Consider the following 20,714-nt stretch of genomic DNA (forward strand, 5'->3'; position numbering starts at 1 on the left):
CCTCTCTCTCTCTTCCCCCCAGTCGCTCTCTCTGTTCCCCCCAGTCGCTCTCTCTCTTCCCCCCAGTCGCTCTCTCTCTCTCTTCCAACAACAACATGCCCTCAAAAGACCCTCGGCACCGCTGGGCACTTCAGCTAGTAATATATAAAGCGTCTTGGACACCTTATTACCCGTGATTTGCCTTTTTGTGTTTTCTACTTGTTAAAGAAGGATAATTTAACATTTTGGGGGCAAATACAGAGAAACAGTCCAGAGCCAGAGGTCAAAATAGCAAACACCACCACCGCGACAGCATATTTTCCAGGAAAACTTATGTAAGCTGGAATGAAAGCCGTCCACACTGCACAAAAGATAAGCATACTAAAAGTGAAGTGTTTAGCTTCATTGAAATTATTGGGAAGTTATCAATCTGGAAAAGCGACCAAAGAACACACACAAGACAAGAATCCAATATAACCTAGAACACAGTAAAAGTTTATTGCAGAGCCTACATTGCATTCAAAAGCGATTATGTCTTTGGCATAATCACTGTTTTTCCGAGGATAGGGTGGTACTGTGGTCAGCCAGACAGTACATATTAAGCATTGTACCATTGTAAGGAAGACAACTGCCAGGCATTGTTGTGTAGGGCCAAACCATTTCATTATGTTACAGTTGGGACGTGGTGCATTAAATGCCATCAACACAATAGTTTTGCTCGAAACACAAGATATACAAAGAACAAAAATGACAGCAAATGCTGTGTGACCGAGGGCTCTCCAATGAATGTAATAGAACACAGAAAACATAACGGTAATGCCAAAAGAAGTAGAAAGCTTAACTCGGAGTTATTGGCTTTAACAACAGGAGGATCTCAGTAAAAGTATAATATAGTAAATTCAACCATCTTGATGGAAGCTCCCAGCAATGCCACTACCAATAGAATAATTCCCATGGTCTCTCCAAAGGAAATAAATTAAATTTCTTTTAGTATGCACTGATCTTGATTGGATCGATTTTCCAAAGGACATTTAATGCAATTTGTTGCATCCAAACAGAAGCAAATGGGATTTTTAAAGTACAATTATCCCAAGTAATATTTCACTAAATATCAAAAATAATGAGAATTGAAATCATATCCGTAAAATTGCACTATATGATACCAGTGTACCAATGCTCATGTATTCTATGAAATTCCTCTCTTCACTGCTTCATCGGAAAGAAAAAGAAGAAAGAACTTGCATTTATATAGCTTCCACGGCCTCAGGACGTCCCAAAGCGTTTTGCAGCCATGAATAACTATTGAAGTGTAGTCACTGCTGTAATGTAGGAAACATGGCATTAAATTTGCTCTCAGCAAGGGACCACAAACAAAAATGTGATAATGGCTAGAAACTCTGTTTTAGGTATTGGTTGAGGGATAAATATTGGCCGGAACTGCAGGGGAGAACTCCTCTGCTCTTCTTTGAAATAAGCCCATAAGTGATTTTATGAACATCTGACATTGCAGCACTGTGGTCATTATTCTTGTTTTATAAGAAGCATTGTAATTGGTTGCCTGTTTTCCTGCCTTGAGATATATGCTGTAAACTTATTGGTTAGTTGATTCCATGTGACCTGTGGTGGCCATCTTAAATTCAGTTTTCTACAGTTTGGTTGAGACTGGGTGCTCAACATGTACTGCTGGTTTTTTAAGGTTAATAAAGCCTAGCTTTTGAAAGGCAATCTATCCTTTATTTCAATTTATTAACCTTTTGCTATAATGGAATGATATCTTCGACCGGAATGATTTAATGCTGATCCTAATTCTGCAGGAGTGGACGATCAATGGAAACATTGGTATCGTACATTTAAAAACTTTTTGGGTGTGTTGGATCAGCAATCTCTAAATAAGTTGGATATACTAATCAACTACATTGCTCCGGATGTGTATAAGTATATTTTGGACTGTGAAACTTATGAATTGGCTATTGCTATGTTGGAAAAAATTTTTGTTAAACCCAAAAATGAGGTATTTGCACGTCACCTTTTATCTGCCCGTAGGCAGCAGGCGGGAGAATCCTTGGATGCTTATTTACAAGCACTCCGGCGCCTTGGTGCTAACTGTAATTATAAGGCCGTGTCTGCAGAAGAACATGGGGAGAGTCGGTACGGGATGCATTTATTAATGGATTACTGTCTGTGGTAAACCACTGTCGTTCACTGTGTTCACTATTGTTGTTGTTGTTGTTGTCGTTCACTCTTGTTTCACTGTTGTGCCTGACTATGCCTCAGCTGACTCCGCCCCTGGGCTACTGAGTATAAGAGCGGCCGCATGGCAGCTCCTGGCATTCGGTCGTCCACTAGAGGCATAGTCCTGATCTGTCTGAAGTGCAATTCAGTAGTTAATAAAAGCCTGTCGTTCTGAACTCTGCTCAGCCTTTTATTAGAATTGATAGCGCATCAATTTTATTAACTACTGAAAAAAAAACAAAAAAAAACAATGCTGCAGATTCTTAAGATCAAGTGCCTGGAACTCGACCCGCAAGAACCGGACTCGACTGCTAAGTTCTCGCATTGGCTGCACTGTTCTGAGTCCTTTCTGACTGCATCCGGCGAGACCGTCGCCGCCGATGCCGACAAGCTCAGGGTGCTGAACTCTAAAGTAAACCACCGAGCTTTTGCCCTTATCCGGGACGCTACGAGCTACCAGGGGGCTATCGACATCTTGAAGGAGCAATACGCACGCCCGGTCAACTATGTTTACGCAAGACATCTCCTGGGGTCTCGCAAACAACAGCCCAGGGAACCCACAGAAGCATACATACGGGCGCTGAAGGAACTCGGCCGAGCCTGCGAATGCAAGCAAGTAACAGCCACGGAACATACGGAGGAGCTCATCTGGGACGCCCTCGTGGCGGGCCTCAGGTCCACTCACACACGGCAGCGACTGCTGGAAAGTAGCGAGCTCGACCTGAAGAAGGCGATTTCACTCACCCTCTCGTTGGACGTAGCCCACCGGAACATGGACGCCTACTCCCCGGACCGCACGGCTGCCTCATGGATGCCGCAGCCGCCGCCACCTTGGGACGCGGCGCCGCCACGGGCCCTGGCCTCAACTGCTGCAGCGATGTCCCGCCCGAGCCAGAAATGTTATTTCTGTGGCCAAACCAAACACCCCAGGGCGCGCTGCCCTGCGAAAAACGCGGTCTGCTCTGCCTGCGGTAAGAAGGGACACTACGCTGGCGTCTGCAGAAGTCAGAAGACCCCTACCTCCAGCAGCGCTGCGTGCGATTTGTGGGAGCGGCCATCTTGCCTCCCTCCAGCCTCGTGGGGATCGGGATCGTCACGGGCGCCGCCATTTTGTCCTTCCTCTCCGATGCCGCCATCTTTTCCACCATTCTGCCAACGGGCCCCCGACTCACCCACCGCCGCCTCACCGGGGTTCTACAGCGACGCTACCGACTCCACAGCGGCCTCCATCACGCTGGATCAATCCAGACCCCATCAGCTAGCCAGGTCCACGATGGACATCCAGGTAAATGGCCACGCCACAACTTGCCTTTTTGATTCCGGGAGCACGGAGAGCTTCATACACCCTGATACAGTACGGCGCTATTCCCTCTCGGTCCGGCCAACGCACCATCGGATCGCCATGGCCTCGAAATCCCACTCAGCAGACGTCGGCGGCTACTGCGTAGTGACCCTCTCGGTGAAGGGCTCCGTATATAAAAATGTAAAGCTATTCGTCCTGCCACATCTCTGCGCTGCCGTTCTACTGGGGTTGGACTTTTATTGTCACTTTAAGAGTGTCACCTTGACATACGGTGGACCTCTTCCCCCGCTCACTGTCTGCAACCAGCAGTTTTTAAATTGCCCGCCGCGCCCCACCTGTAGTCTCCCCACCCTCAAAATCACCCCCCCCCCCTGTTCGCCAACCTCACCCGCGACTGCAAGCCTATCGCCACAAAGAGCAGGCGATACAGCACCGGGGACAGATCCTTCATAAGATCTGAGGTGACGCGGCTCCTGAAAGAGGGGATTATTGAGGATAGTACCAGCCCCTGGCAAGCCCAGGTGGTAGTCGTTAAGACTGGCAGCAAGCAGCGCCTAGTCATCGACTACAGCCAGACTATCAACAAGTATACCCAGTTGGACGCATACCCCCTCCCCCGCATAGCCGACATGGTTAATAAGATAGCACAATACCGCGTTTTCTCGACCATTGACCTCAAGGCAGCATACCACCAAATCCCTATCCGCCCTGAGGACCGCCAGTACACAGCTTTCGAGGCAAACGGCCGCCTTTTTCACTTCCTCAGGGTTCCTTTTGGCGTCACCAACGGTGTCTCCGTCTTCCAGAGGGAGATGGACTGGATGGTCGACGAGAATGCGTTACAGGCCACGTTTCCCTACCTGGACAACGTGACCATCTGCGGCCATGACCTGCAGGACCATGACGCCAATCTTGATAAGTTCCTCCGCACGGCCCAACTCCTAAACCTCACGTACAACAAGGAAAAGTGCATATTCCGCACAGCCCGCCTCGCTATCCTTGGTTGCGTGGTGAAACACGGAGTCATCAGTCCTGACCCTGACCGGATGCGCCCGTTGATGGAACTTCCCCTGCCCCACTGTCTCAAGGCCCTCAAAAGGTGCCTGGGCTTCTTTTCCTATTACGCCCAGTGGGTCCCTCATTATGCGGACAAAGCCCGTCCACTTATCAAGTCCACTTCCTTCCCCCTGACGGCGGAGGCCCGCTTAGCCTTTCACCGTATAAAAGATGACATTGCCAAGGCCACCATGCACTCGGTAGACGAGTCCATCCCCTTCCAGGTGGAGAGCGATGCATCCGACTTTGCCCTGTCCGCTACCCTTAACCAGGCGGGAAGACCCGTGGCCTTCTTTTCACGAACCCTCCAGGGCTCCGAACTCAGACACTCCTCTGTGGAAAAAGAGGCCCAGGCCATTGTGGAGGCGGTGCGCCACTGGCGGCACTACCTGGCTGGAAAACGATTTACCCTGCTTACTGACCAGCGTTCAGTTGCTTTCATGTTCAACAACAAGCAGAGGGGTAAAATCAAAAATGACAAGATTTTGAGGTGGAGAATCGAACTTTCCACCTACAATTACGACATCTTGTACCGGCCAGGGAAACTCAACGAACCCTCAGACGCTCTATCGCGAGGCACATGCGCCACCGCGCAGATGGATAGACTACGGGGCCTCCACAACGACCTCTGCCACCCGGGGGTCACCAGGTTCTTCCATTTCATTAAGGGCCGCAACCTGCCTTACTCCATCGAGGAGGTCAGGACCATGACCAGGAGCTGCCCAGTCTGTGCAGAGTGCAAGCCGCGCTTCAAAAGGCCTGACAGAGCAAACCTGATCAAGGCCACCCGCCCTTTTGAGCGCCTGAGTATCGACTTTAAAGGGCCCCTCCCCTCCTCTGACCGCAATGTGTACTTCCTCAACATAGTTGATGAGTACTCCCGTTTCCCTTTTGCCATCCCCTGCCCGGACATGACCACCGCTACGGTCATTAAATGCCTGCACAACCTCTTTGCTCTGTTCGGTTTTCCCAGCTATATTCATAGCGACCGGGGCTCGTCCTTCATGAGCGACGAACTCCGTCAGTACCTGCTCATGAGAGGTATTGCCTCAAGCCGGACCACCAGCTACAACCCCCGGGGGAACGGACAGGTTGAAAGAGAGAACGCGACGGTCTGGAAGGCGGCCCTCCTAGCCTTAAAATCTAGGGGCCTTCCGACCTCCCGTTGGCAGGATGTCATACCCGATGCGCTCCACTCCATCCGGTCACTGTTGTGTACAGCCACCAATGCAACCCCCCATGAGCGAATGTTTGTTTTTCCCCGGAGGTCCACATCCGGTAACTCACTACCACACTGGCTGACGTCCCCAGGGCCCGTCCTGCTGAGGAAGCATGTAAGGTCCCACAAAACGGCTCCCCTGGTAGAGAAGGTTCACCTCCTCCATGCCAACCCCCAGTACGCCTACGTGGCATACCCGGACGGGCGGGAGGATACAGTCTCCATTAGAGATCTGGCACCCTCGGGGTCCACTGACCCGCCACCATTGCCCCCCACCACGACCCCCTCCGACACGGCCCAAAATTCAGTAGACCCAATTCTCACCCCTGTCCATTCCACGCCAAAAGATGGCATGCCGCGCCCCCAGGACCAGCCGGAGCCCACTCGCCCACCCAACACCAAAGGGGACGATACGCCGGTGCTGGACCCCGCTCAAGACGCGTCGTGGGAAGCTGTACCATCGCAACCGTCGCCACGAAGATCTCGACGGCAAACGAGGCCGCCCGACAGACTCGCCTACTCGAACTTTTGATACACTTCACCCCGCCGGACTTAATTTTAAACGAGGGGTGAATGTGGTAAACCACTGTCGTTCACTGTGTTCACTATTGTTGTTGTTGTTGTTGTCGTTCACTCTTGTTTCACTGTTGTGCCTGACTATGCCTCAGCTGACTCCGCCCCTGGGCTACCGAGTATAAGAGCGGCCGCATGGCAGCTCCTGGCATTCGGTCGTCCACTAGAGGCATAGTCCTGATCTGTCTGAAGTGCAATTCAGTAGTTAATAAAAGCCTGTCATTCTGAACTCTGCTCAGCCTTTTATTAGAATTGATAGCGCATCACTGTCTAGATCAATTCGTCAGTGGTTATTAGAAAATAAGATCTTGGATCTTAAGAGTGCTTTTGAGCAAGCCTCTACATTGGATTTGGCTCAGAGAAGTTCGGATTCTTATGCTCTTTTTGATCAGCCTGTGACCGTGGTTTCGGCAGTTCCGGATGAAAGGGAGTTACGTGGATGTAATAGGAGTGGTTTGCCAGATTCCGAAACAATTTCTACTTCGGCAGCTGTTACCTCTAGGATTCAGAAGTGTTATTTTTGCGGGAACGTCCGGCACCCCTGTCTGAAGTGCCCTGCCCGGGAGGCTGTGTGTAGTAAATGCGGCAAGGGAGGTCATTACGCACGTGTTTGCAAATCGGTTGCCTCCTCTGCGACCATTCAGCCTTTAGATAGGGCATTTATTGCATCAGTTTCTGCCGCCTTTTCCCATGGCCTAAACAAAGCTATAGTTATGGCCCAAGTTAATGGGTTAGAAGTGAAGGCCCTTATAGATACGGGCAGTACTGAGAGCTTTATAAGTCTTCAGTTTGTGAGGGAGAAGCGTTTGAAAATTTCGCCTGTTTCCTATCAGGTGTGTATGGCTCAGACGACTCTCACCTCACAAGTAGCTGGTTGTTGCCTTGTGGAATTAATTCTCCTAGGCAATACATATACTGATATATGCCTATCCGTTCTGCCTAATCTCTGTGCGGACATTTTGATTGGTCATGATGTGCTTCAATTACATGAGTCCCTCAGTCTTTCTTTCGGAGGAACCAAGCCACCTTTGTCTATTTGTGGATTAACTTCTTCATTCATTTCTCCATTATCACTTTCTTCCAATTTGATGCCGGATTGTAAGCCAATTGCTACCAAGTCAGTCAAGAAGATATAGCAGTCAGGATAAAGAATTTATTAATTCTGAAGTTCAACATCTTATATCGGAAGGAATCATTGAACCTAGTTTTTCGCCCTGGCGGGCACAGGTAGTTGTCACCACTAATGAGAGACATAAGAAGCAAATGGTGATAGACTACTCTCAAACTATTAACAGGTATACTCAATTAGATGCGTACCCCCTGCCTAAGATTGATGAGCTTATCAATAAAGTATCTCAATATAAGGTTTTTAGCACTATTGATCTAAAGAGTGCTTATCATCAGATTCCTATCACTAAGAGGGACAAACCATATACGGCCTTTGAAGCTGGCTGAAAGCTGTACCAGTTTTGCCGAGTACCATTCGGTGTTACTAAAGGTGTCGCCTGTTTTCAACGGGCAATGGATGCTTTTATAAGTGATAATTCTCTCTCTGACACCTTTTCATATTTAGATGACATCATGGTGTGTGGCAAATCAAGGGTGGAGCACGATTTTAATCTAGAAAGATTCCTTCAAGTTGCGGAAAAAGTTGGCTTAACTTTCAATAAAGAGAAATGTATCTTTTTGACCACCGAGGTAAATTTACTGGGGTATATTATCTCGGGAAACCAGATCCAGAACGGCTGCGACCACTGATTGATTTACCTTGCCCTACTAATTCTAAGGGCTTGCAACGAGTTGTTGGACTGTTTTCTTATTATTCTAATTGGATTGCAAACTTCTCGCAGAAGATCTGGCCCCTTATTTGGGTTACGACATATCCTCTATCATGGGAGGCCAGGATGTGTTTTGATAATCTTAAAAAGGATATCCTTGGAGCAGTTGTGCATTCTATTGATGAGCAGGTTCCCTTTGTGATTGAGACGGACGCTTCCAATTTTGAAATTGGGGCTACCCTGAACCAAAATGGAAGACCTGTGGCCTTTTTCTCACGTACTCTGAGCAATAGCGAGCAGAGACATTCATCAATAGAGAAAGAGGCGTACGCAATAGTAGAAGCACTGCGTAAATGGAGACATTATTTATCTGGGCGACATTTTACGTTAGTAACTGACCAAAAATCTGTGTCCTTCATGTTTGATGTCAAACATTTCGGAAAGATTAAGAATGATAAAATAATGAGGTGGAGGATCGAGTTGGCATGCTACCATTTCGATATAGTCTATCGTCCGGGGAAGGATAATGTTGCCGCTGATGCGCTGTCGAGGGCTTATTGTTCTGTGCTTCACGGAGATACGCTTATTAATCTTCATAATGCATTGTGCCATCCTGGTGTTACGAGGATGATACACTTTGTACACAGTAAGAATTTGCCCTTTTCAGTTGAAGACGTCAAGCGGATGACTTCGTCATGCTCTGTCTGCACCCGGTGTAAACCGAATTTCTTTAAGCCTCAACGAGCTCATCTTATAAAGGCTACTTCTCCCTTTGAATGCCTGAGCGTTGCTTTTAAGGGGCCTCTTCCTTCAACGACTCAGAATCGATATATATTTACTGTTGTGGATGAGTTTTCAAGGTTCCCTTTTGCTTTTCCTTGTGCAGATGTATCAGCTGCTACAGTTATTAAATGTCTGACTCAACTTTTTGTCATCTTTGGGATGCCTGCGTATATCCATTCGGATCAGGGAAGTTCTTTTATGTCTTCCCAGTTGAAGGAATACCTCCAGAGTCGGGGAATTTCTACTTGCAGAACTACCCCGTATAATCCCCAGGGTAATGGACAGTGCAAACGATACAATGGGGTGATCTGGAAGACAGTTATGTTGGCTTTGACATCCTGGAACCTTAAGAATACACAGTGGGAAATGGTACTGCCTGATGCCCTGCATTCCATTAGATCATTGCTTTCAACGGCTACTAATGTGACCCCCCATGAAAGGCTCTTCAACTATCCGTGGAGATCCACTATGGGATATTCGGTACCTTCATGGCTTACTATGCAGGGACCTGTGCTGCTCCAACGCCATGTTAGACTGTCAAAGTATGATCCTTTAGTGGAGGAGGTGGAGCTATTGGAGGAAAATTCCCAATATCCTCACATTCGATTCCAAGATGGGAAAGAAAGTACGGTTTCAGTTAAAGACTTAGCTCCTTGTGGTGGCCAGCCCCCTCCTGAGGATATTAACAATAGCCATAATTTAGATAATGTTGATGTCGTCACAGATACTACGAACATTTCCAATCCTATTGCAGACACTTACAATTCTCTTAGTCTGCCCCCGATGGATGTTCATGACCCTCCCAGTCTACCTTCTAATGGGACTTCCAATCCGGAAACCGTTGATAATCGGGATATTGATAGCCTCCCTGCAGAAGATATTTCTGTGTCTCCTGGTGTGGGAGGGCAAGGAACTCCACCAAGGCTAAGAAGGTCGACACGAACAAGATATCCGGTCGACCGATTAAAAATGGACTTATAAAATAATTAATAATTTAATAGTAAAATTTTAAAATTGTTGAAGGCATTATACATGTATTGCTCTAGTCATAAATAACTAATTGTAAACTGTAAAGGCTACCTAGGTTGAAGTATATTTTAAAAGGAGGGGTGAATGTGGTGATTATTCTTGTTTTATAAGAAGCATTGTAATTGGTTGCCTGTTTTCCTGCCTTGAGATATATGCTGTAAACTTATTGGTTAGTTGATTCCATGTGACCTGTGGTGGCCATCTTAAATTCAGTTTTCTACAGTTTGGTTGAGACTGGGTGCTCAACATGTACTGCTGGTTTTTTAAGGTTAATAAAGCCTAGCTTTTGAAAGGCAATCTATCCTTTATTTCAAGCACTCACTCAGTTCTGCAATGAAGTGTCAGCCTGGATTTTATATTCAACCCTCTTACCGTCTTTTCAATGAGTTAATGGCTATGCACAAATACATCATATAGGAATTTCAGAAATGCATTTATACACAAGTATCCCATGGAATAATTTCAAGACCTTTATTTCTTATTACCAGTAGTGTTACTAATTTCACCATCAGGACAAGGTAAACAATTGAAACAACAAATGGGTTGTCCTTTCCTTGTTGCCTTCCTTTTTCCAGCGGTACAGCTCTCAGAATAAACTGCTTTTGGAACCTTAAAAAAATATTATATTGCAATCAGAAATTCAAACTACTGCCCTGTCAAAGAAAAGGACAAATCATTGTTGTTATTTTAGTGGTGTTCATGTAGTTTTCACACAACAAATATCAAAATGAATTCCTAAAATTAATCATACGCTTGTGTTGTATCTAACTGAGAGGCATTTTGTATAGTGATTCTCTTTTCATTAGAATACCGATTATGGGGTTTATTCTCAATTTCTGTTTCTATGAGCATCAATATAACCATTTTGAACTATCTAATAAACTTTCATGTGAAATCCCACTTGTTTTGAGACAAAAGAAACTTTCACCACTTATAACCAAGTCAGTCTGAATTTAATTCTATAATCCCGACTTCACACTTTTCAAATTAGCTCTCAGAATCATTATTGTCACATATAGCACATCAAGACAACGACAGAAAAATTGTCTACCCAGACACCCAACTGCAGACGAGGTCAAGAAGAATTTAAAAGATTTGCAAAAAAATGCAAAGGTATTGCAAAGCTAACCCAATGGGGAACGCTGTATAACAGATATACTCAAGATAATGGGAATGGGACTAATTGCATAACACTTTATTGCGTACAGCTTTGGTCACCGCATTACAGGAAAAAATTGATCGCACTAGAGAAGGTACAGAGAAGATTTATGAGGATTTTGCCAGGACTGGAGAATTTTAGCTATGAGGAAAGATTGGATAGGCTGGAGTTGTTTTCTTTGGAACAGAGGAGGCTGAGGGGATGCTGAATTGAGGTGTATGAAATTATGAGGGGCCTAGCTAGAGAGGCGGGAAGAAGCTATTTCCCTCAGCTGAGAGGTCAATAACGACGGGACATAGATTTAAGGTAGTAAGATAGTAAGAGTTTTTATAGTTATATAAAAAGAAAAAGGGTGGCTAAAGTAAATGTTGGTCCCTTAGAGGATGAGACCGGGAAATTAATGGTGGGAAATATGGAGATGGCAAAAACACTGAATGAATATTTTGTATCAGTCTTTACAGTAGAGGACACTAAGAGTATCCCAACACTGGACAAACAGGGGGCTATAGGGGGGGAGGAGCTAAACACGATCAAAATCACTAAGGAAGTGGTACTCGGTAAAATAATGGGACTCAAGGCGGATAAATCACCTGGACCTGATGGCTTACATCCTAGGGTCTTGAGGGAAGTGGCGGTAGGGATTGTGGATGCATTGGTAATAATTTTCCAAAACTCCCTGGACTCAGCAAAGGTCCCGGCAGACTGGAAAACTGCTAATGTAACACCCTGATTTAAAAAGGGCAGTAGACAGAAGGCTGGAAACTATAGACCGGTTAGCCTAACATCTGTGGTAGGTAAAATTTTGCAGTCCATTATTAAGGAGACAGTAACAGGACATTTGGATAATCATAATTTAATAGGACAAAGTCAGCATGGTTTTATGAAGGGGAAGTCATGTTTGACAAATTTGCTGGAGTTCTTTGAGGAAGTAACATATAGGGTGATAAAGGGGAACCAGTGGACGTAGTGTATTTAGACTTCCAAAAGGCATTTGACAAGGTGCCACACAAAAGATTATTGCTTAAGGTAAAAAATCAGTGGATTGGGGGTAATATTCTGGCATGGATAGAGGATTGGCTATCTAAAAGAAGGCAGAGAGTTGGGATAAATGGTTCATTCTCAGACTGGCAATCAGTAACTAGTGGTGTTCTGCAGGGGTCAGTGCTGGGTCCCCAGCTCTTTACAATCTATATTAACGATTTGGAGGAGGGGACCAAGTGTAACATATCAAAGTTTGCAGATGATACTAAGATGGGAGGGAAAGTAGTGAGTGAGGAGGACATAAAAAACCTGCAAGGGGACATAGACCGGCTAAGTAAGTGGGCAGAGATTTGGCAGATGGAATACAATACTGGAAAGTGTGAGTTTATGCACTTTGGCAGGAAAAATCGTAGAGCAAGTTATTATCTTAATGGCAAGAAACTGGAAACTACTGAAGTACAATGGGATCTGGGGGTCCTGGTGCACGAAACTCAAAAGATTGCAGGTGCAGCAAGTGATTAAGAAGGCCAATGGAATGTTGGCTTTCATTGCTAGGGGGATAGAATATAAAAATAGGGAGGTATTGCTTCAGTTGTACAAGGTATTGGTGAGACCGCACCTGGAATACTGCATACAGTTTTGGTGTCCATACTTAAGAAAATACATACTTGCTCTCGAGTCAGTACAAAGAAGCTTCACTCGGTTAATCCCGGGGATGAGGGGATGGACATATGAGGAGAGGTTGAGTAGATTGGGACTCTACTCATTGGAGTTCAGAAGAATGAGAGGCGATCTTATTGAAACATATAAGATTGTGATGGGGTTGGATCGGGTGGATGCGTGAAGGATGTTCCCGATGATGGGTGTAACTAGAATTAGGGGGCATAGTCTTAGAATAAGGGGCTGCTCTTTCAAAACTGAGATAAGGAGGAACTACTTCACTCAGAGGGTGGTAGGTCCATGGAATATGCTGCCCCAAAAAGCTGTAGAAGCTACATCATTACATAACTTTAAAACAGAAATAGACAGTTTCCTAGGAGTAAAGGGAATTAAGGGTTATGGGGAGCGGGCAGGAATTTCGACATTTGTCTAGGTTCGGATCGGGCATGGCCCTGTGGGTAGCAGAGCGGGCCCAGGGGCCATGTAGCCTGATCCTGCTCCTATTTTGTGTGCCTAATTCTGTTAGAGTCAAGAGATGGTTCTGTGATAGTACATTGGCGGTTAGGATCAGATCAGCCATGATCTTATTGAATGGCAGAGCAGGCTCGAGGGGCCGATTGGCCTACTCCTGCTCCTATTTCTTATGTTATTGATAGAAGGATTCGGGGGGAGTTCAGCAGAACATTTTTCACCCAAAGGGACTGGAACTCACTGCCTGAAGGGTGGCAGAGGCAGAAACCCTCATCACATTTGAAAACGTACTTAGATATGCACGTGAAGTGCTGTAACCTACAAGGCTACGGATCAAGGGCTGGAAAGTGGGAGAGCCCCTTTTCGGCTGGCAGAGACACGATGGGCCGAATGGCCTCCTTCTGTGCCTTATATTTCCATGATTCTATCTTTCTATGATTATTTCAATGAGCGGGCCAATGGCCTCCTTCTGTGCTGTAACAGTGTATAATTCTATAATTCTTCCAATACACATGCGAATAATTTAGTTATACTGTAGTAGGCTTCAAAGTTTATCTCGCCAAATCCTAATTGCTAACTTGGACATCTGCTATATTGTTATTGTGCTAATCGTAACTGATTCTGGGACAATTTTATAAATAGAATTATATTTAATTTTATTCCATTTCATTCAATAATTTGGGGATTCATATATTAAGTATCAATTAACTTTTTTTTAAAGTTGTCCATACCGAAAATTATGATACTATTACAATAGCACCCCTAACTTGTTCCAGTTCTGACGATGGGCCACAGACCTGAAACGTTAACTCTGTTTCTCTCTCCATGGATGCTGCCTGGCCTGCTGAGTGTTTCAAGCATTTTCTGTTCTTATTTAAGATTTCCAGCATCTCCTCTGGAGATCTTCCCTCCAAGGCTGTCAACCTCATAGTCTTCGAACCCCGCACACCCCGCTTCTACTTCCATCCCAAGATCCACAAACAGGGTTGCCCTGGTAGACCCATCATTTCAGCCTGTTCTTGCCCCACAGAACTGATTTCTTCCTAACTTGACTCTATTTTTTCTCCGCTTGTCCAGTCTCTTCCCATCTACATTTGCGACTCTTCCAAAGCCCTCCACCACTTTAACAGTTTCCAGTTTCCTGGCCCCAACCGTCTCCTGTTCACTATGGATGTCCAATCCCTCTACACCTCCATCCCTCGCAAGGACGGCCTAAGGGTGCTCCTCTTCATTCTTGAAAATAGGCCCAACCAGTTCCCATCTGTCACCATCCTCCTCCGCCTGGCTGAACTTGTTCTCACATTGAACAACTTCTCCTTTAATTCAACTCGCTTCCTCCACATTAAAGGTGTTGCTATGGGAAGCTGCATGGGCCCTAGCTAAGCCTGCCTTTTCGTGGGATATGTGGGTATGTGGAACATTCTTTGTTCCAGTCCTACACAGGTCCCCTCCCTCACCTCTTGTTCCAGTACATTGATGACTGCATTGGTCCCGTTTCCTGCTCTCGCCCTGAATTAGAAAATTTCATTCACTTTGCTTCCAATTTCCAACCTTCCCTCACCTTCACATGGTCCATCTCTGATTCTTCATTTCACTTCCTTGACTTCTCTGGCGATAGGCTATCGACAAACTTCCACTATAAGCCCACTGCCTCCCACAGCTACCTGGACTACACGTCCGCCCACCCCACTTCCTGTAAGGACTCTATTCCACTCTCCCAATTTCTCCATCTCCGCCACATCTCTTCTGACGATGCCACCTTCCATACCAGTGCTTCCGATATGTCTTCCTTTTACCTCAACAGAGGATTCCACTCTACCATGGTTGGCATGGCCCCATGTCCGTTCCATTTCCCACACATCTTCCCTCTCGCCTTCTCCCTCCCAGAACAAGAATAGGGTTCCCCTTGTCCTCACCTTTCACCCCACCAGCATCCACATTCAACGGATCATCCCCCACCATTTCCGCCACTCCAACGTGATCCTACCACCAAATCCGTCTTCCCCTCTCCGACACTTTCAGCATCCCGAAGGGATTGCTCCCTCCGCGACACCCTGGTCCACTCCTCAATCACCCCAACAGCCCCTCCCCTTCCCATGGCACCTTCCCATGGAAACGCAGGAGATGCAACATCTGCAATTTTAGCTCCTCCCTTCCCACTGTCCAGGGCCCCAAACACCCCTTTCAGGTGAAACAGCGATTTACTTGAACTTCTTTCAATTTAGTATACTGCATTCGCTGCTCATGATGCGGTCTCCTCTACATTGGGGAGACTAAACGCAGATTGGGTGACCGCTTTGTGGAACACCTCCGTTCTATCCAGAAAGGTGACCCTGAGCTTCCGATCACTTGTCACTTTAATTCGCTGCTCCACTCACACTCTGACCTCTCTGTCCTCGGCTTCTTACACTGTTTCAATGAAGCTCAACGTAAGCTCGAGGAACAACACTTCTTCTTTCGATTAGGCACTTTACAGCCTTCTGGAATCAACATCGCGTTCAACAATTTCAGACTATAAACTCTGCCCCTGTTCTTTCAGGTGGCAGCTGTTGATGATTCTGCCATCCCCATTTGCAACATTATCTCTCTTGCCTCCCACCCTAGCACAGACAGTTCCTTCCTCGCCTCCCCCACCCTCTTTCCCTGCCTCTGCACCTGCTTAAAACCTGTTACATCCATAATTTTTTCCAGTTCCGACGAAGGGTCACTGACCTGAAACATTAACTCTGTTTCTCTTTCCACGATTTTGCCTGGCCTGCTGATTGTTTCCAGCATTTTCTGTTGTTATTACGATACTATTAATCATTGCATAAATAAAACAGTCAAGAAGCATCATTCCAGTAATATGGCTCTCTGTTCCTGGTTTACTCCTTGCTGAATTCATAGCAGTCAATAGAAAACAACAACAATCCCCCAGTTGACATTATTACGTGTTAGAATATCAGTTGAATGTTAATTTGTAATACAAGGTGAAGAAATCAGAATACTGCAATAGCTGCTACCTATCGCCGTTAGCTCTTTTCTCTGGTGCGGTACATTTTTTAACGTTTACCTTCATGGCCGCAAGCAGCATAAATCACACCCTATTATGGGCTGCCCGACTTCATCCCCATTCAGATGATTATATTTCACAAATTGACCTGCACTCCACACCATTGCCTCTTCATTTATCATAAACTCTTGACCTCCGGGAGCAGATCCATCGTAGTGTCCAACATGTATAATATCAACGTCACCAAGGCCATTTGTCTGCCAGTTTACAATGTCTAATATGGCGACTGGGTCCCCATTTGCATCAAAATGCACCTTTTCTCCCATTTTGATCCTGAAACTTACTGTTATCATGTAATGCAGAAACTAGAATGGTAAAAATAAAAGAATAAACAAAAATTATTGCAGTTATATAGCACCTTTCACAGCCTCGGGTGCTTCCAAAGCGCTTTACACACAAGTAACTACTTTTGAAGTGTCGCCACTGTTGTAGTGTAGGAAATGCTGCATCCAATTTGCACACAGCAAGGTGCCACAAACAGCAATGTGATGATCCCTAGATAATCTGTTTTGCGTGGTGCTGGTTGCGGGACCAATATTGCCGGGATAGTGAGGAGATATCAGATGCCCTTCTTTGTTATATTACGATGAGATCTTTTATGCTCATGTGAGAGGCCAAACGGGGCCTCAAATGCGGCACTTCCAATAATGCAGCACTCCCTCAGAACTGTACAGGACTATCAGCCTAGATTTTGAGCTGAGGTCTCTGGAGTGGGTCTTGAACCCATAACCTTTAGACTCAGAGGCAAGATTGCAATTACTGAACCAAGACTGACATTAAATAAAGATTCTGTAATAAATATTCAGCAAACTTTCATTATACGCATCTAATAAACTAAAATCTAAGTTTACTTTTATTGACTACATATCTGACTTGAGCTGATGTTAACGATATTGCCTACTCTTTACTCCATGGTTCAATATTTAAAGGGCGATATATTCCGATCCCTACGGGTGGGTACGCGCTGTATACAAACCCGCAGGGACATCGGAAATGCCAGTTTCAGGCATACCAAGCGCATGCGCTGAAAACCGGCATTTCTGATCTGTCGAGATTGCTCTTGACAGATCGGACGCTTGCCCTGGAGAAGGGCCTCTGCGGGCGGAGAGTTCCGCTTTCTGGAGACCCTCCGCCTGCAGAAAACCCTTAGAAATCTTACGCCTGGTAAAAGCAGGTGTGAGGCCTGCTTTTACTAACATAAGATTTGAAAAAAGAAAAATGAATTGTTTTCACACATTTATCATTTAAAAATACTTTAAAAAAGGAAAGTTTATGTTTAGCCCCATAAAAAACTTTAATTATGTTTTTCAAAATATTACATTTTTGTTTAAAATATTGAATTTATTGTACTTTCAACTCATTTTTAAAATGTGATTTTTTAAAATTTAATTAATGTTTTACTGTGTTTTTGGGTGCTCTCTATTCATATATTTGACAGGTCAATCTGTCAATTGTATGAAGGGAGATTCTCTTCATTGATTGCCTCCCCATGACCCACGTGATCCCAGGGACGCTTGCGAACCGCATGAGCCTCTGGGATATCTGGGCCCTACGCATTCCGAGTTGGAGAGGCCCAGGAGTGGAAGTGTACCGACCTCGGGAGCCCTCAGCTAAGTCCGTAGATTTTTTCCAGATCGGAGACCTTCGCACGCAGGAAGCCTCCAATCGGAAAATACGGCCCAAAGTATTTACGTAGCCGTTGTTGGAAAATGATTCCTCCCCACTTTCGCAGTACAGCATGCTGTGAAAGGCATGAGCGATGGCATAAGTTGCTTTGTACACATTTGTATTCAACTCTGTACTGTGATACATCAGTAAATTTATTATGCACTGTCTGCAAATCCTCTGTTCTTGTGCATTCATTAATCCACGGGTCACTTTTGGTGTCATCCGTTTTGTTTCCTGTATATCGAAGGATACAGTTGAATGTCGTTTCCCAAAACTCCTTTACTAAAAGGTTCCTGGATATATAGAAGGGTGGACTCGCATTAAAAAATCTTTCAACCCTTGTATATCTACTTTGCGGATGGCAATTCCAGTTTTGCCAGAAAGGAATCGTTTACTTTCGTCCGCTGGTAGCACCAACGTGGCAGACCATACTTCGCTTCCTATCCATTGTATATCAGCGATATTTTACTGTATTATTAATGTTATTTAAATTGCCATATAGGATTACGGGAGAAAGGCCAGCACAACGTTTATGGACGATTTCTTTAGAGTGTACACAGTTTTAAGTATTTTGTCCCTGGAGTAAATTTCATGAAACGTCTCTGAAAACGCAATACAAACGCTTAATTGTTGTCCCGCTTCTGTGAAAGCCGGCATTCCTTGGTTACGATAGTCATCATCATTCCTTATTGTTCCGATTCACGTCCATCCGAGATGTTTTACAGGCTTGGCTAAGGCCTGGAAGTAATCGCTTGGAATGGTTCTGAAGATATTCCTTTCTGTTGCTCAGGCACGAACACGCCGAAAGGTAGCTGACCCGTGGGGAAAGTCAATTAAAATACATCTATCCATTTGATCCATCTTGGCAGCATCGTTTTTGATTGGTTAAATATCAAAATTACCAGCCACATTCTAGCCAGGTGTTCGACAGTATGTAACTATTGCGTCGGATCCGCTTACCCACAGTCACCACATAAACCCCCAGAGATAAACAGTAACATAATAAAAAAAGCAAACTTTAATCCAACAATCCAACCTTTTCATTGTTCCATTGTTTCCCCCATCACGTGCAAAATCAGGCGTCCGAATCCAAATACAACCTTTCCCTCTAGTAGATTTCACGGTATCCGCCAACATTTTGCTCCATGACGCTGCCCATGTCATCCCCAAAATACTACGGTACGATGTGAATGCTTATGCATGCGCAGCATAGTAATGGCAGAGTTTCATAATGCCCCATCCATTCTTGCCTCAGAAGGGCACAGAGGAAATATTTATGTATTTTTTGATTAGAGACGCAATAAACTGCGTCACCAAATGTACGTTTAGTTCCATAAAGTCCCGAAGCACTTCAAAAAGGAGTAACATTAGGCACCGAACATAGCTGGGGGACTCCCTGGATGTAAAATGAAAAAAATCCCACAAAGATTGCATTTCTCTAGCGCCTTTCACGACGTCAGGGCGTTCCAAAGTGCTTTACAGCCCATGAAAGACTTGAAAGTTCAGTTGCCGTTGAAATGTAGGAAATGCGGCAGTCAATTTGCGCACAAACTTTTGTGGACGATAAACAGCAATGTTATAATGACCAGATAATTTACTTTTAGTGCTGTTGATTGAGGGATAAATATTGGCCCGGGCGCCGGGATAACTCCCCTGCTCTTGTTCGAAATAGTGCCATGGGATCTTTTACGTCCACCTGATAGGGCAGCAAGGAGCCTCGGGTTTAAGGTCACATCTGAAAGACAAACCTCTGACAGTACAACATTCCCCCAGCACTGCATTGGAGTGTCAATCTAGAATGTTGTACTCAAGTCTCTGGAGTTAGACTTGAAACCACAACCTTCTGACTGTGAGCCGAGAGGGCTTCCACTGAGCCACGGCTGATACTTTGTCAGGAATATAGCTTCCGTATATTTTGTCACACTAATTAGAAAGAGAACTAGATTGAGATTAGATAACCAACTGCAATTTTATTGTAATGAAAGAAATAATTATTGTGTTATAGAAACAATAAATGTATTCTAACTTCCAACCGTTGCTGCTTTCACCCAACATGCAAATATATTTGCATAAAGAAGTAATTCCACTTGATGACATGAAAACTATAGTAAATATTTGGGGCGATTCTGGTGATCTGTGTCAAATGGAAGCAGACATTTACTTTTTTCTGTTACTGCGCACTAACTGTGATAATTGTAATTAGTAACTTACCATAGGAATCCTGAAAGTGCCGATTACGGTCGCTATTGCTAAAGATTGTAGGGACCCAGAATCACCAACAATAGCAGATACCACGGGAGTTCTTTCGCAGGGATCTTTCAGCGAAGTTTCTTGTCGCCCGTTCAAAAATTCAAAAGTTGCTTTCGGTGATCGACGAGGCATGGTGCATGCATCGTAAATCCGATTACCCAGTGTAATATTGGGAAGCAGTGTTAATGGTAAAGGCCATGGTCAGTACGAAGCGAAAAAATCTAAATGAGAACGTGCGGCGAATATAATGTTTTTAATTTGTAAAACAAATATCTGCCTAGTTTTTTTGTTTTTCAGATATTGATATTGACGATTGTTGTATATTTGAACAACCAGGTTTCATTATTCAGAAGTTTCCCACTGGGGTTGGACGGTGTTGAGTAACATGTGCTAATCGCCAATCTGCGATTTCCCTCCTCCCATGTTAATAACAACAACGGCAGTTAGACTAGGTGCTGCCGCTGTTCTTTTCATACCACGGGCAAATTAGTGCGTCAACCTGAAAGAGATCTGATTTTTCC

At 45.0% G+C, this 20,714-nt stretch overlaps 1 pseudogene; it reads right to left on the minus strand.

The window, feature by feature from the left end:
• Nucleotides 1-201: 201 nt before the first annotated feature.
• Nucleotides 202-20,325, minus strand: LOC147115473 (vomeronasal type-2 receptor 26-like; annotated as a pseudogene).
• Nucleotides 20,326-20,714: the final 389 nt, after the last annotated feature.

This window comes from Somniosus microcephalus, chromosome 6 (assembly GCF_052327205.1).
Source record: "Somniosus microcephalus isolate GS21.2 chromosome 6, FLI_Smic_1.0, whole genome shotgun sequence".
In the NCBI taxonomy this organism is placed as follows: domain Eukaryota; kingdom Metazoa; phylum Chordata; class Chondrichthyes; order Squaliformes; family Somniosidae; genus Somniosus; species Somniosus microcephalus.